At 46.7% G+C, this 16945-nt stretch overlaps 1 pseudogene; it reads left to right on the plus strand.

Annotated features, from left to right (window-relative positions):
• Nucleotides 1-230: 230 nt before the first annotated feature.
• Nucleotides 231-14956, plus strand: LOC104679094 (annotated as a pseudogene).
• The last annotated feature ends 1989 nt before the right edge of the window (nt 14957-16945 follow it).

The raw sequence follows: 16945 nt of genomic DNA on the forward strand, positions 1-16945 counted from the left end.
ACCACTGAGTTTCCCAAGGAAACTTAGGGGCTAAAGCTCAAATGCTCCCCCATGAAGTTGAGAGTCGGCTACCAGTGCCATAGTTACTTTCTTAGCACCACCATGGGTAGCCAGAAAGACAGTGGGGGCTCAGTGTACTATTTGTGTGGGCCTGTTCCCCTCACTACTCCTACAATCTCAATAGCTGTTCCCCCCAAGCTCCCTGTGCATTTCCTGTATATCTTGTAAGCATGAAGATCAACAATAAAATGGTAAGTCCCCTTTGCTTCTCTCTGTAGTTGGCCTAAATCACCACAGCTGCTGACCCCCAACACTTGTTACACACACAGAGCATGGAGCAAGCCAGCCTCTCCATGGCATGCCTTATGGGCCAGGATTTAAGTCACTCAATCCTGATCGTTCTGTCACCTTCCCCTGCCGCTCAATTTGTGTTCTATTTTTCATCCTTACTGCCACCCTCCTGGCTTAGGCCTGAGCATTTATTTTGATCACTATAGAATAAGGAGACAGTAGTCTTCTTATTCGTGTCTTACCTTCACCCATCATTCATACCACTCTGCTTACCTGCTTGCCACTGCCACACCCTTACTCTTCCTTTTTTTTTTTTTTTTTTTTTTTGAGAGAAGTCTTGCTCTTGTCCCACAGGTATGAGTGCAATGGCTTGATCTCATCTCACTCCAACCTCCGCCTCCCAGGTTCAAAGATTCTCCTGCCTCTGCCTCCCAAGTAGCTAAGATTAAGGTGCCTGCCACCACACTTGGCTAATTTTTGTATTTTTTAGTAGAGATGGGATTTTACCATGTTGGCCAGGCTGGTCTCAAACTCCTGACCTCAGGTGATCCACCTGCCTCAGCCTCCCAAAGTGCTGGAATTACAGGTATGAGTCACCATGTCCAGCCCAAATTCTTTTATGCTTTTGCCAGAGTAATTTTTATTTTATTTTATTTTATGAGATGGAGTTTCACTCTTGTTGCCCAGGTTGGAGTATAGTGGTGCAATCTCGGCTCACTGCAACCTCTGCCTCCTGGGTTCAAGCGATTCTCCTGCCTCAACCTCCCGAGTAACTGGGATTACAGGCACCCACCACCATGCCCGGCTAATTTTTCGTAGTTTTAGTAGAGATGGGGTTTTGCCATGTTGGCCAGGCTTGTCTCGAACTCTTGACTTCCGGTGATCCACCTGCCTCAGCCTCCCAAAGTGGTGGGATTATAGGCGTGAGCCACCTCTCCCAGCCTCATATGTATAAATTTCGAAAGGGATTATATTTTTTCCCTGATTAAAGTCATATCATAGTGAGTTAGAAAGAACCTGAATTTTAGAGCCAGCAAACCCTGGTTCTATAGCTGCTTAGCATTTCTGTCTTTTAGTTTCTTTTCCTATGATATAGAGATAAATAATAGTAACTCTCTCATAAGGTTTATTACTAATTAATTAATTACTTTTTTTTTTTTTGAGATGGAGTCTTGCTCTGTCGCCCAGGCTGGAGTGCCGTGGCCAGATCTCAGCTCACTGCAAGCTCCGCCTCCCGGGTTTACGCCATTCTCCTGCCTCAGCCTCCTAAGTAGCTGGGACTACAGGCGCCCGCCACCTCTCCTGGCTAGTTTTTTGTCTTTTTTTAGTAGAGACGGGGTTTCACCGCATTAGCCAGGATGGTCTCGATCTCCTGACCTCGTGATCCGCCTGTCTCGGCCTCCCAAAGTGCTGGGATTACAGGCTTGAGCCACCGCGCCTGGCCAATTAATTAATTTTGAGACAGAGTTTTGCTCTTGTTGCCCAGGTTGGAGTGCAATGGCATGATCTCAGCTCACCACAACCTCCACCTCCCGGGTTCAAGTGATTCTCCTGCTTCAGCCTCCCAAGTAGCTGGGATTACAGGCATGCGCCACCATGCCCAGCTAATTTTTTAAATTTTTAGTAGAGACGGGGTTTCACCATGTTGGCCAGGTTGGTCTCGAATGCCTGATCTCAGGTGATTTGCCTGCCTTGGCCTCCCAAAGTGCTGGGATTACAGGCATGAGCCACTGCGCCTGGCCTATTTATGTTTTTGAGACAGAGTCTCACTCTGTTGCCCAGGCTGGAGTGCAGTGATGCAATTAGGGATCACTACAGCCTCTACCTCCCAGGCTCAGATGATGTTGCAGCCTCAGCCTCCCCAGTAGCTGGGACCACAGGCATGCACCACCATGCGCAGCTAATTTTTGTAGTTTTTGTAGAGACAGAGTTTCACCATGTTGCCCAGGCTGCTGTCAAACGCCTGAGCTCAAGTGACGCTTTTGCCTTGGCCTCCCAAAGTGCTGCAATTACATGTGTGACCCACCATGCCCAGCTGGAGAGATGCCATTTGAAAAGGGTTTTCTTTTTTTTTTCTTCTTGAGACGGAGTCTTGCTCTGTCGCGGCCCAGGCTGGAGCGCAGTGGCCGGATCTCAGCTCACTGCAAGCTCCGCCTCCCGGGTTTACGCCATTCTCCTGCCTCAGCCTCCCGAGTAGCTGGGACTACAGGCGCCCGCCACCTCGCCCGGCTAGTTTTTTGTATTTTTTTTAGTAGAGATGGGGTTTCACCGTGTTAGCCAGGATGGTCTCGATCTCCTGACCTCGTGATCCGCCCGTCTCGGCCTCCCAAAGTGCTGGGATTACAGGCTTGAGCCACTGCGCACGGCTGAAAAGGGTTTTCAATAGTGAAGTGAGAACATGGCAGGTAGGATGCAGGCCAGTAGCCAGGACACTATGCAGAAATGCACCAAGGGAATGGCTACCATAGGAGGCTATCCCAGAAAGAACGTCTATCCAGCTTAGGTTGAATTTGAACCCTCAGTTGGCATCGCTGAGGAGGTACTTTTCCTTTAACTCTTGGGAGGTAGGCACATGGTCTTTATTTATTTTATTTTATTTATTTATTTTTTTGAGATGGAGTCTTGCTCTGTCACCCAGCTAGAGTGCAGTGGCACGATCTTGGCTCACTGCAACCTCCGCCTCCTGGGTTCAACTGATTGTCCTGCCTCAGCCTCCTGAGTAGCTGGGACTACAGGCACAAGCCACCAGTCCCAGCCCTTTGGATGCCTGAGGCAGGAGGATCACGAGGTCAGGAGATCTACACCATCTTGGTCAACATGGTAAAACCCTGTCTCTACCAAAAATACAAAAATTAGCTGGGCGTGGTGGTGGGCGCCTGTAATCACAGCTACTTGGGAAGCTGAGGCAGGAGAATTGCTTGAACCCAGGAGGTGGAGGTTGCAGTGAGCTGAGATTGTGCCACTGTACTCCAGTCTGGGCAACAGAGTGAGACTCCCTCTTAAATAAATAAATAAATAAATACACATGCTGGTATCCTTCATAGAGCTACTGAATCAGAATTCCTGAGATTAGAGGGGTTTTTTGCTTGTTGGTTTATTATTTGCTCTTTAATTCTTTTTTTTTGAGATAAAGTTTTGCTCTTGGTGTCTAGGCTGGAGTGCAGTGGCGCGATCTCAGCTCACCGCAACCTCTGCCTCCCAGGTTCAAGCAATTCTCTTGCCTCAGCCTTCCAGAGTAGATGGGATTACAGGCATGAGCCACCATGCCTGGCTAATTTTGTATTTTTAGTAGAATTGGGGTTTCTCCGTGTTGGTCAGGCTGGTCTCAAACTCCTGACCTCAGGTGATCCGCCCACCTTGGCCTCCCAAAGTGCTGGGATTACAGGCAAAAGCCACTGCGCCCGGCCTTTAATTCTTTTTTTTTTTTTTTTTTTTTTTTGAGATGGAGTCTCACTCTGTTGCCCAGGCTGGAGTACAATGGCGCGATCTTGGCTCACTGCAACCTCTGCCTCCTGGGTTCAAGTGATTCTCCTGCCTCAGCCTCCTGAGTAGCTGGGATTGCAGGTGAGCACCACCATCCCTGGCTAATTTTTGTATTTTTAGTAGAGACAGGGCTTCCCCATTTTGGTCAGGGCAGTCTCGAACTCCTGACCTCGTGATCTGCCCACCTCGGCTTCCCAAACTGCTGGGATTACAGGCTCTTTAATTCTTTATTGAGTGCAGAGGCTCAATCTCAGCTCACTGCAACCTCTGCCTCTGTGTTCAAGTGATTTTCCTGCCTCAGCCTTCCATGTAGCTGGGATTTCAGGCCCGCACCACCATGCCTGGTTGATTTTTGTATTTTTAGTAGAGACGGGGTTTCACCATGTTGGCCAGGGTGGTCTCAAACCCCTGACCTCAGGTGTTCTGCCCGCCTCAGCCTCCCAAAGTGCTGGGATTACAGGCGTGAGCTACCACCGATGCATTTTGACAATAGTGTACATACAAGTAACTACTACCTAAAATAACATAAAGAACATTTTCATTATTCTCAGAGAATTTCCTTATGTGCACTCCAGTCAATTCTGTGCCTACCACAGGCAAACACTGTTCTTTTTTCTTTTTTCAAGACAGGGTTTTATTTTGTCACCCAGGCTGGAGTACATGGTGTGATCATAGCTCACTGCAGCCTCAAATTCTTGAGCAATCCTCATGCCTCAGCCCCTGGAGTAGCTGGGACTATGGCTGCATGCCATCATGTCCAGCTAATTTTTTTTTTTTTTTTTTTTTTTTTTGAGACGGAGTCTCGCTCTGTCGCCCAGGCTGGAGTGTAGTGGTGCGATCTCAGCTCACTGCAAGCTTTGCCTCCCGGGTTCACACCATTCTCCTGCCTCAGCCTCCCAAGTAGCTGGGACTACAGGTGCCCGCCACCATGCCCGGCTAACTTTTTTGTATTTTTAGTAGATACGGGGTTTCACTGTGTTAGCCAGGATGGTCTCAATCTTCTGAACTTGTGATCTGCCCACCTTGGCTTCCCAAAGTGCTGGGATTACAGGCGTGAGCCACCACACCTGGCCAACCAATTTTTTTTTAAGTTTTTTTTTTTTGTACTTGAGATGGGATCTTGAACTCCTCCTGGATTCAAGCAATCCTCCTATCTCAGCTAGCCAAAGTGCTGAGATTACAGGTGTGAGTCACTGCAGCTAACTGCACTATTTTGATTTCTATCACCGTAACTTAGTTTAGGTATGCTAGGATTTTAAAAAAATACAGGTAAGTAGCTGGTGTGGTGGCCCATGCCTGTAATCCTGGCACTTTGGGAGGCTGAGGTGGGCAGATCACCTGAGGTCAGGAGTTCGAGACCAGGCTGGCCAACATGGTGAAACCCCCATCTCTACCAAAAATACAAAAATTATGGCCAGGTGCGGTGGCTGATGCCTGTAATCCTAGCACTTTGGAGGCCGAGGTGGGCAGATTACCTGAGGTCGGGAGTTGGAGACCAGCCTGACCAACATGGAGAAACCCTGCCTCTACTAAAAATACAAAAATTAGCCGGGTGTCATGGTACACGCCTGTAATCGCAGCTACTTGGGAGGCTGAGACAGGAGAATTGCTTGAACCTGGGAGGCAGAGGTTGCAGTGAGCCAAGATTGCACCACTGCCCTCCAGCCTGGACAACAGAGCAAGACTATGTCTGGAGAAAAAAAAAAAAAAAAAAAAGGCCCAACTTGGTGGCAGGCACCTGTAATCCCAGCTACTCAGGAGGCTGAGGCAAGAGAATTTCTTGAACCTGGGGGGTGGAGGTTGCAGTGAGCCGAGATCGTGCCATTGCACTCAAGGCTGGGTTACAAAGGGAGATGCTATCTCAAAAAAAAAAAAAAAAAAAAAAAAAAAAAAAAAAAAAGCGAAACTCCATCTCAAACAAACAAACAAACAAACAAAAACGGATAAGTGTATTATGAAAGAAGTAGAGTTGCCTGTAATCCCAGTGGCCCAAGAGTTGGAGACCAGCCTGGGTAATATGGCAAAACCTGTCTCTACTAAAAATATAAAAAATTAGCTGAGCATTGTGGTGTGAACCTGTAGTCCCAGCTACTTGGGAGGCCAAGGTGGGAGGATTGCTTGAGCCCAGGAGGTCGAGGCTGCAGTGAGCCAAGATTGTGTCACTGCACTCCAGCCTGGGTAACAAAGTGAGACCCTGTCTCAAAAAAAAAAAAAAAAAAAAAAAGGCCGGGCGCGGTGGCTCAAGCCTGTAATCCCAGCACTTTGGGAGGCCGAGACAGGCGGATCACGAGATCAGGAGATCGAGACCATCCTGGCTAACGCAGTGAAACCCCATCTCTACTAAAAAAATACAAAAAAAACTAACTGGGCGAGGTGGTGGGCGCCTGTAGTCCCAGCTACTCGGGAGGCTGAGGCAGGAGAATGGCATGAACCCGGGAGGAGCTGAGATCCGGCCATTGCACTCCAGCCTGGGCGACAGAGCGAGACTCCTTCTCAGAAAAAAAAAAAAAAAAAGTCTGGATACAGGTATTCTAGGGCTGCTAAGACAAAAGGGTTTCACTAATTCTTATTTTGCTACTTAGCCAGTCTTCAGATGTGGTTTTCACCTCAGGACCAGCAAAGCTGCTTGACCTTCAGTCATCGTGTCCATATTCCAGTCAACAGGAAAAACAAAGTACAGAAGTGCCTATACCTCCCTTCAAGGACAATTTCTGGATGTTACGCACATTACCTTTGCTTACAATTCACTGTCCAGAATTTAGAGGTGACTGCACCTAGTTACAAGGCAGTGTTGGAAAACGTAGTGTTTCTTCTGGACCATCTCACGCCCAAGTGAAAATCAGGGATTTCATAATATTGTGACTTGTGAGTTGCATACCAAAACCAAACAAGTCCATTATGATGGTGACAGAAAGTGATGTCAATGCCTAAGGTTTTGGTCAATCTCTCAAAATTGACAGGCTGACAAAAAGGAGGGAGTTATTAAATTAAAGAAATAAGAGGCCAGTGGCCTGACACTATCTCCATACTTTGAGTTCCTATGTAACAAACTGCAACTGTTACAATTTAGTATATAAACAAACTCAAACCTAATCTAGAAGTATGTTTTTTGTAACAGACTACTGTGTCTCACCCAATCACAGGCAGTCGATTGATCAGACCAAGTTCAAATAAGGCAAGCACAGAACTGTAACCAAGCAAACTGTTTCTGTACTTTACTTTCCTATTCAGGTTATAAAAGCTCACTGCTCACGCTGCAGAGTGCAGCTCTCTAAACCCATGTCAGTACTGGATGCTGCCTAGTTCGTGAATCACTTTTTGCTCAAATAAACTCTGTTAAATTAAAAAAAAAAGGAAGAAAGAAATAAACAAAAAGAAAGAAAGAAAAAGAAAGAAAACTAGGGATTTTGCCACGTGTGGTGGCTCATACCTGTAATCCCAGCACTTTGGAAGGATGAGGAGGGCAGATCATGAGATCAGGAGTTCCAGACCAGCCTGACTAACATCCTGAAACCTTGTCTCTACTAAAAATACAAAAATTAGCTGGGCGTGGTGGTGCGTGCCTGTAATCCCAGCTACTTGGGAGGCTGAGGCAGGAGAATCACTTGCAGTGAGCCGAGATCGTGCCACTGCATTCCAGCCTGGGCAACTGAGTGAGACTCTGTCTCAAAAAACGAAAACAAAACAAATCAAAGAAAACGAGGGATTTTATTTTATTTTATTTTGCGACAGAGTCTTACTCTGTCGCTCAGGGTGGAGTGCAGTGGTGTGATCTTGACTCATTGCAACCTCGGCCTCCCTGGTTCTAGCGATTCTTCTGCCTTAGCCTCTCAGTAGCTGGGATTATAGGCACCCACCACCATGCCCAGCTAATTTTTGTATTTTAATACAGACAGGGTTTCACCATGTTGGCCAGGCTAGTTTTGAACTGATGAGTTCAGGTGATTCCTCTGCTTTGGCCTCCCAAAGTGCTGGGATTACAGTTGTGAGCCATTGCACCCGGCCGTTTTTTTTTTTTTTTAATTTATTTTTTCTTTTTTAGTTTCTCTTTTTTGGTTCTTTTTTCTTTTTTCTTTCTATTTATTTATTTATTTATTTATTTATTTTTTGAGATGGAGTCTCGCTCTGTTGCCCAGGCTGGAGTGCAGTGGTGCAATGTCAGCTCACTGCAAGCTCCGCCTCCCAGATTCATGGCATTCTCCTGCCTCAGCCTCCCAAGTAGCTGGGACTACAGGTGCCCACCACCACACCCAGTCAATTTTTTGTATTTTTAGTAGAGACAGCTTTTCACCATGTTAGCCAGGATGGTCTTGATCTTCTGACCTTGTGATCCACCCACCTTGGCCTCCCAAAGTGTTGGGATTACAGACATGAGCCACTGCGCCCGGACCTTTTAAATTTTTTTTAATTAAAAAAATTTTTTTGAGATGGAGTTTCACTTTTGTTGCCCAGGCTGGAGTGTGATGGTGCTCTCTTAGCTCACTGCAACCTCCTCTTCCCAGGTTCAAGTGATTCTCCTGCCTCAGCCTCCCTAGTAGCTGGGATTACAGGCATGTGCCACCACACCCGGTTAATTTTGTGTTTTTAGTAGAGACAGGGTTTCACCATGCTGGCCAGTCTGGTCCCGAACCTGACCTCAGGTGATCCACCTGCCTTGGCCTCCCAATGTGCTGAGATTACAGGTGTGAGCCACTGTGCCCAGCCTATTGTATTTTTTTTTGAGAGGAGTCTTGCTCTGTCACCCAGGCTCGAGTGCAGTGATGCAATCTTGGCTCAGTGCAACATATACCTCCTGGACTTAAGCAATTCTCCTGCTTCGGCCTCCCAAGTAGCAGGGACTACAGGAGCCCAATACCATGCCAACATAATTTTTTATTTTGGAGATGGAGTTTTGCCCTTGTTGTCCAGGCTGGAGTGCAATGGCGCAATCTCGGCTCACTGCAACCTCCACCTCTTGGGTTCAAGCAATTCTCCTGCCTCAGCCTCCCAAGTAGCTGGGATTACAAGCATGCATCACCGTGGGCAGCTAATTTTGTATTTTCAGTAAAGACGGGGTTTCTCCAGGTTGGTCAGGCTGGTCTTGAACTCCCAACCTCAGGTGATCTGCCTGCCTCGGCCTCCCAAAGTGCTGGGATTACAGGTGTGAGCCACCATGCCCGACTGCTAATTTTTTTTGTTTTTGTTTTTGTTTTAGATATAGTCTTGCTCTGTTGCCCAGGCTGAAATAAAATGGAATGATCTTGGCTCACTGCAACCTCTGCCTCCCGGGTTCAGGGGATTCTCCTGCCTCAGCCTCCTGAGTAGCTGGGATTACAGGCATGTGCCACCACGCCCCACTAATTTTTTTTTTTTTTTTTTTTTTTTTTTGAGACGGAGTTTTGCTCTGTCACCCAGGCTGGAGTGCAGTGGTGCGATCTTGGCTCACTGCAACCTCCGCCTTCGTTTCAAACGATTCTCCTGCCTCAGCCTCCCAAGTAGCTGGGATTACAGGCGCCCACCACCACGTCCAGCTATTTTTTTTTTTGTATTTTTAGTAGAGACGGGGTTTCACCATGTTGTCCAGGATGGTCTTGAAGTCCTGACCTCGTGATCTGCCCACCTCAGCCTCCCAAAGTGCTGGGATTACAGACATGAGCCACCACACCCGGCCGTGCCCCACTAATTTCTTTTTTTTTGAGACGGAGTTTCGCTCTTGTTGCCCAAGCTGGAGTGCAATGGCACAATCTTGGCTCAGTGCAACCTCTGCCTCCTGGGTTTATGCAATTCTCTTGTGTCAGCCTCCTGAGTAGCTGGGATTACAGACATGCACCACCACACCCAGATAATTTTGTACTTTTAGGAGAGATGGGTTTCACCATGTTGGCCAGGATGGTCTCAAACTCTTGACCTTGTGATCCGCCTGCCTCGGCTTCCCAAATTACAGGTGTGAGCCACTATGTCTGACAATTTTTGTTTTTTTAGTAGAGGAGGGGTTTTGCCATGTTGGCCAGGCTGGTCTCGAACTCCTGACCTCAAGTGATCTGCCTGCCTCGGCCTTCCACAGTGCTAGGATTACAGGTGTGAGCCACCGCACCCGGCCACCAGGCTAAATTTTTTTGTATTTTTAGTAGAGATGGGGTTTCACCATGTTGGCCAGACTGGTCTTGAATTCCTGACCTCAGTGATCCACCTATCTTGGCCTCCGAAATTGCTGGGATTACAGGCATGAGCCACTGCGCTCGGCCAGGATTTTATTAGTAAGGAAGAAGAAATAAGATTAGTAAATCAAAACTATACATATTTCTATTATGTATTACTGTTTACTATACATAGTATTATATCATTGTATGCTTTTAATATTTATTGAATACCAGAAAAATATACAATAAAAATATTTTTCTTTAAAACAAATTAAAGTAGGCTGGGCATGGTGGCTCATGCCTATAATCTTAGCACTTTGGGAGGCCCAGGTAGGAGGATTGCTTGAGCTCAGGAGGTTGAGAACAGCCTGGGCAATGTAGTGAGACCCTTAGTTACAGACAAAAACTAGCCAGGCATGGCGGTGCCTGCTTGTAATCTCAGCTACTTGGGAGGTTGAGGTCGGAGGATTGCTTGAGCCCAGGAGGTTGAGGCTGCAGTGGACTGAGACTGTGCTCCTATACTCCAGCTTGGGCAACAGAAGGAGACTCTATCTCAAAAAAAAAAAAAAAAAAAAAAAAAAAAAAAGTTAGCCAGGCGTGGTGGGGCATGCCTTTAGTCCCAGCTACTCGAGAGGCTGAGGTAAGAGGACAGCTCGCGCCTGGGAGGTTGAGGTTGTAGTGACTCACTGCACTCCAGGCTGGGCTACAGAGAAACACCCTGTCTCACAGGCACACCAAAAAAACAAAAAACATTAATTATTTTTCCCCTAGTAAAGATCTTTCTTGTTACCTACTGTGAATATAACGAAGTAGTGTTTTTAAAAGTATGAAGACTGTAGCAGAATGGCTATATTTAAGTCATGGCTCCACAGTTTACTTGCAGTTGTACAACTTTGGATAAGTCACTTACTTCACCTCTCTAGTTGCAATTTTGTTGCCTGTAATGTGAGGATAATAGTACCTACCTCATAGGATTGCTACGAAGATGAAATGGACCAGGTGCGGTGGCTCATGCCTGTAATCCCAGCACTTTGGGAGTCTGAGGAGGGCAGATCACTTGAGGTCAGGAGTTCGAAACCAGCCTCTCTAACATGGTGAAAACCCAGCTCTACTAAAAATACAAAAATTAGCTGGGTGCAGTGGCTCACACCTGTAATCTCAGCACTTTGGGAGACTGAGGCAGGCAGATCACCTGAGGTCAGGAATTTGAGACCAGCCTGGCCAACATGGTAAAACTTCATTTCTACTAAAAATACAAAAATTAGCTGGGCGTGGTGGCGAACGCCTGTAATCCTAGCTTTTTGGGAGGCCGAGGCAGGAGAATCTCCTGAACCCAGAAGGTGGAGGTTGCAGTGAGCCAACATCGCACCACTGCACTCCAGACTGGGCGACATGTCAAGTGAGACTCTGTCTCCAAAAATTAAAAAAAAAAAAAACAATAAAAATACAAAAATCAGCTGGGAGTGGTCATGCATACCTGTAGCCCCAGGTATTCGGGAGGCTGAGGCAGGAGAATCACTTGAAAGTGGGAGGTGGAAGTTGCAGTGAGCTGAGATCACGCCACTGCACTCCAGCCTGGGAGACAGAGCAAGACTCCCTCTCAAAAAAAAAAAAAAAAAAAAAAAAAGATGAAATGTATTTATACACCCATAAATACATAGAGCGGTAAGTATTTAATAAATGCTATAATTGTGGTTGAAACTTTAGAAAATTGAAAAAATTAGGAAGAGCAAGAAAAGGTAATCAATAATCCATCTTCCAAAGGCAGCCAATATTAAAATATTGAAGTATTTACTCACAATAAAATTTCCATGGATATTTGTACCCAGTGGAAATACTTATGTATGTGATTTGTATCTTATTTTTAATTTTTATTTTTTAGATGAGGTCTTGCTCTGTCATGCAGGCTGGAGATTCATCCCCCTGCCTTAGTAGCTGGGACTACAGGTATGCACCACCTCACCTGGCTAATTTTTGTATTTTTTGTAGAGAGGAGGTTTCACCATGTTGGCCAGGCTGATCTTGAACTCCTGGGCTCAGGTGATCCACCTGCCTTGGCCCCCCAAAGTGCTGGGATTACAGGCGTGAGCTACCGTGCCCAGTTGATTTGTCTCTTCTTTAGTCCAGAGCCTCTCTTCTCGTCTTCATTCTGCTTTGTGTCTCAGGAGGGACTCATGAGGACTCCATCAATGGATTATACTGAGCTCTTCTATTTGGGTTTACCTAATGGGGACACTGTGATAGGGTATTAATTTCCCTTCTCTTTTGAGGAAGTGGGGTGGGTTGGCTGTGCCCCTTTACTGAAGGTCTCACCTCTTGTCAGAGGCTCTTTCCACATGGCCATGCTTTCTGGGATCTCCATTTCAGCCTACGTTTTGTAACTGCTGTTGATAGACAGCTGCAACAAGTTCTGCAATAATCTTTATTGGTTTCCCTGGTTGTAAATGATTCCTTTGCTAAATCTCCTCAAATTATCCAGTTTGAGTGTACCATGTCCTTTCTTCTAGGACTTTGATACATAGGAGAAGAACAAAGTTTTTTTCAGGAAGATTAATTTTAGTAGCTGTGTAATATTCTAGAGTGCCAATATACCAACAATAATGGCAATTACTTAATGTGCATGTCAGGTGCTTCATAGACATCATTTTATTCAGTAATTAGCACCTCTGGAGATTAGTATTTTACGGATGAGGAAAGTGACTTCATGGAAGGCTGAAAACGTATTTGCCTAAAGTTACAGAGCTAATAAGCAGCAAGGTCAGTCTTACTTCAGAATCTGTATTCTTCCCACTAAGCCCAGTGGTTCCAAAGCCCAGCTAATCATGAAAGAGAAAAATCTGGCTGGCACGGTGGCTCATGCCTGTAATCCCAACACTTCGGGAGGCTGAGGCAGGCAGATCTTTTGAGCTTTTGACTACCTGGCCAACCTGGCAAAACCACATCTCTACTACAAATACAAAACTTAGCCGGGCGTGGTGGCACACACCTGTAATCTCAGCTACTTGGGAGGCTGAGACACAAGAATCACTTGAACCTGGGAGGCAGAGGTTGCAGTGAGCTGAGATCGAGCCACTGCACTCCAGCCTGGGTGAGGGAGTGAGACTCTGTCTCAAAAAAAAAAAAAAAAAAAAAAAAAGAGAGAGAGGGAGAGAAAGCTATTTCCACTCCCAGAGATCTTAACTTACTAGGTCAAGAGTAAGACCTATAAATCTCTATTTTTATAAAAGTTCCTCGGGGGATTCTGATGATAAGCTAGATTTGGGAAAGAAAGCACAGTTTACCTCATCTTAATATACTGATGTTTCCTTTTTATTGGATATTTAGATCATCTGTACGCTTTGTCCTTATAAATAAGACTGAAATAAAGATGGTTACATATAAAGTCTTGCCCACATTTAATACTGTTCACATAATACAAGTCTCAAAAGAATGAATGGTGAATCAAAAATAGAAATATTTTTGGCCAGGCGTGGTGGCTCATGCCTGAGGATCACCTGAGGTCAAGAGTTTGAGACCAGCCTGGCCAACATGGTGAAACCTCATCTCTACTAAAAACAAAAAAATTAGCCAGGCGTGGCGGCACACATCTGTAATCCCAGCTACTTGGGAGGCTGAGGCACAAGAATCGCTTGAATCTAGGAGGCAGAGTTTGCAGTGAGCTGAGATCGCACCACTGCACTCCAGCCTAGGCTACAGAGCAAGACTCCATCTCAATAAATAAATACATTTTAAAAATAAATAAATGGTTGTTGGCAAAGCCTGAATCCTGTCCTCTCACTCCTCCCCAGTCAGAATGAGCTTCACTATTCGCTCCACCTTCTCCACCAACTAGCGGTCCCTGGGCTCTGTCCAGGTGCCCAGCTATGGCGCTTAGCCAGTCAGCAGCTCAGCCAGCATCTATGCAGGTGCCAGGGGCTCTGGTTCCTGGATCTCCGTGCCCTGCTCCACCAGCTTCCGGCTCGGCATTGGGTTAGTGGGCCTGGCCGCCAGGATGGCCGGGGGTCTGGCAGGAATGGGAGGCATCCAGAACGATAAAGAGGCCATGCAAAGCCTGAACGACAGCCTGGCCTCCTACCTGGACAGAGTGAGGAGCTTGGAGACCGAGAACCAGAAGCTGGAGATCAAAATCCGGGAGCACCTGGAGAAGAAGGGACCCCAGGCCATTACTTCAAGACCATCGAGGACCAGAGGGCTCAGATCTTCACAAATACTGTGGACAATGCCTGCATCGTTCTGCAGATTGACAATGCCCGTCTTGCTGCTGATGACTTTGGAGTCAAGTATGAGACAGAGCTGGTCATGCACCATTCTGTGGAGAACTACATCCACGGGCTTCGCAAAGTCACTCATGACACCAATGTCACTTGCTGCAGCTGGCGACAAAGATCAAGGCTCTCAAGGAGGACCGGGTCTTCATGAAGAAGAACCACGAAGAGTAAGTAAAAGGTCTGCAAGCCCAGAATGCCAGCTCTGGGTGGACCGTGGAGGTAGATGCCCCCAAATCTCAAGATCTTGCCAAGATCATAGCAGATATCCCGGCCCAATATGACGAGTTGGCTTGGAAGAACTGAGAGGAGCTCGACAAGTACTGGTCTCAGCAGACTGAGGAGAACACCACATTGGTCACCACTCAGACCGCTGAGGTTGGAGCTGCTGAGATGCCACTCATGGAACTGAGACATACAGTCCAGTCCTTGGAGATCGACCTGGACTCCATGAGAAATCTGAAGGCCAGCTTGGAGAACAGCCTGAGGGAGGTGGAGGCCCGCTATGCCCTGCAGATGGAGCAGCTCAACGGGATCCTGCTGCACCTGGAGTCAGAGCTGGCACAGACCCGGGCAGAGGGACAGCGCCAGGCCCAGGCCCTGCTGAATATCAAGGTCAAGCTGGAGGCTGAGATTGTCACCTACCGCTGTCTGCTGGAAGACGGCAAGGACTTCAATCTTGGCGATGCCCTGAACAGCAGCAACTCCATGCAAACCATCCAGAAGACCGCCACCTGCAGGATAGTGGATGGCAAAGTGGTGTATGAGACCAACGACACCAAAGTTCTGAGACATTAAGCCAGCAGAAGCAGGGTACCTTTTGGGGAGCAGGAGGCCAATAATCAGTTCAGAGGTAAAATAAATAAATATTTTTAAGATTTTTGATTTTTTTGAGATGGAGTCTTGCTCTGTCGCCCAGGCTGGAGTGCAGTGGAACTATCTTGGCTCACTGCTCTGGGGTTCAAGCAGTTCTCCTGCCTCACATTCTGGAGCAGCTGGGACTACAGGTGCACTCCACCACTCCCAGCTAATTTTTGTATTTTTAATAGAGATGGGGGTTTCACCATATTGGCCAGCCTAGTCTTGAACTCGTGATCCACCCGCCTCGGCCCCCCAAAGTGTTGGGATTACAGGCATGAGCCACTGTGCCCGGCCAATTTTTGATGTTTTGTTCAAACATTCATTCATTTGGCTACTTAAATATTCATTTAAAAATTCTGCATGCTTTCCCTGCCTGGCCAACATGGTGAAATCCCATCTCTGCTAAAAATACAAAAATTGCCAGGTATGGTGGCTCACATCTGCAATCCCAGCACTTTGGGAGGCTGACCACCTGAGGTCGAGAGTTCGAGACCAGCCTGGTCAATGTGGTGAAACCTCGTCTCTACTAAAAATACAAAAACTAGCTGGGCGTGATGGTGGGTGCCTGTAGTCCCAGCTACTTCGGAGGCTGAGACAAGAGAATTGCTTGAACCTGGGAGGTGGAGGTTGCAGTGCGCCAAGATTGTGCCACTGCATTCCAGCCTGGGCGACACAGCCAGACTCTGTCTCAAACAAAACAAAACAAAAGAAAACATCACAAAAATTAGCTGGGCGTGGTGGCACGTGCCTGTACTCCCAGCTACTTGGGAGGGTGAGGCAGGAGAATCACTTGAACCTGGGAGTTGGAGGTTGCAGTGAGCCGGGATTGCACCACTGCACTCCAGCCTGGGCAAGAAGAGTAAAACTCCATCTCAGAAAAAAAAAAAAAAAAAAAAAAAATCTGCATTCTTTCTACAAATATTTATTTATTTATTTTTCTACAAATATTTATTAGACATTTATCATGTGCCAAGCACTATGCCAGAGTTTTGAAATACAACAGTAAGGCCAGGTACGGTGGCTCATGCCTGTAATCCCAGCACTTTGGGAGGCCAAGGCAGGAGGATCACCTGAGGTCAGGAGTTCAATACCAGCCTGGCCAACATGGTGAAACCCCATCTCTACTAAAAATAAAAAAATTAGCCAGGGATGGTGGTGCAGGCCTGTAATCCCAGTTACGTGGGAGCCTGAGGCAGAAGAATCGTTCGAACCTGGGAGGAGGTTGCAGTGAGCCAGGATCAAGCCATTACACTCCAGCCTGGGCAACAAGAGCAAAACTCCATCTCGAAAAAAAAAAACAAACTGCATTCTTTCTACAAATATTTACTAGACATTTATCATGTGCCAAGCACTGTGCCAGAGTTTTAAAATAGCGAGACTGGGTGTAGTGGCTCATGCCTGTAATCCCAGCACTTTAGGAGGCCAAGGCGGGAGAATCACTTAAGCCCAGGAGTTTGAGACCAGCCTGGGCAAAGTGGTAAAACCCTGGCTCTACTAAAAATACAAAAATTAGCAGGTCATGGTGGCATGCACCTATGGTCCCATCTACTTGGGAGGCTGAGGTGGGAGGATCTCTTGAACCCGGGAGTGGGAGGTTACAGTGAACTGAGATCATGCCACTGCACTCCAGCCTGGGTAACACAGTGAGACTCCACCTTAAAATAATAACAATAATAATAATGATGTAAATAAAATATTTAATTTACAATTGCAATTGGTCTATGAAGGAAGAGTAAGGGAGAATATAACTTCTGATTTGTATATGATTAGTGAAGGTGTTATTAAGGAAATGACATTTACACTGAAGCTTGATGCATGGCTAGATGCTGGCTGTGCAAAGAGGGAAGAGACAACATTCCAGGCAGAGGAAGTGGCATATGTAAAGGCCCAAACATGATGTGAGGGAACGTGGCAAGTTATCTAAAA

This window comes from Rhinopithecus roxellana, chromosome 2 (genome assembly GCF_007565055.1).
Source record: "Rhinopithecus roxellana isolate Shanxi Qingling chromosome 2, ASM756505v1, whole genome shotgun sequence".
Classification (NCBI taxonomy): domain Eukaryota; kingdom Metazoa; phylum Chordata; class Mammalia; order Primates; family Cercopithecidae; genus Rhinopithecus; species Rhinopithecus roxellana.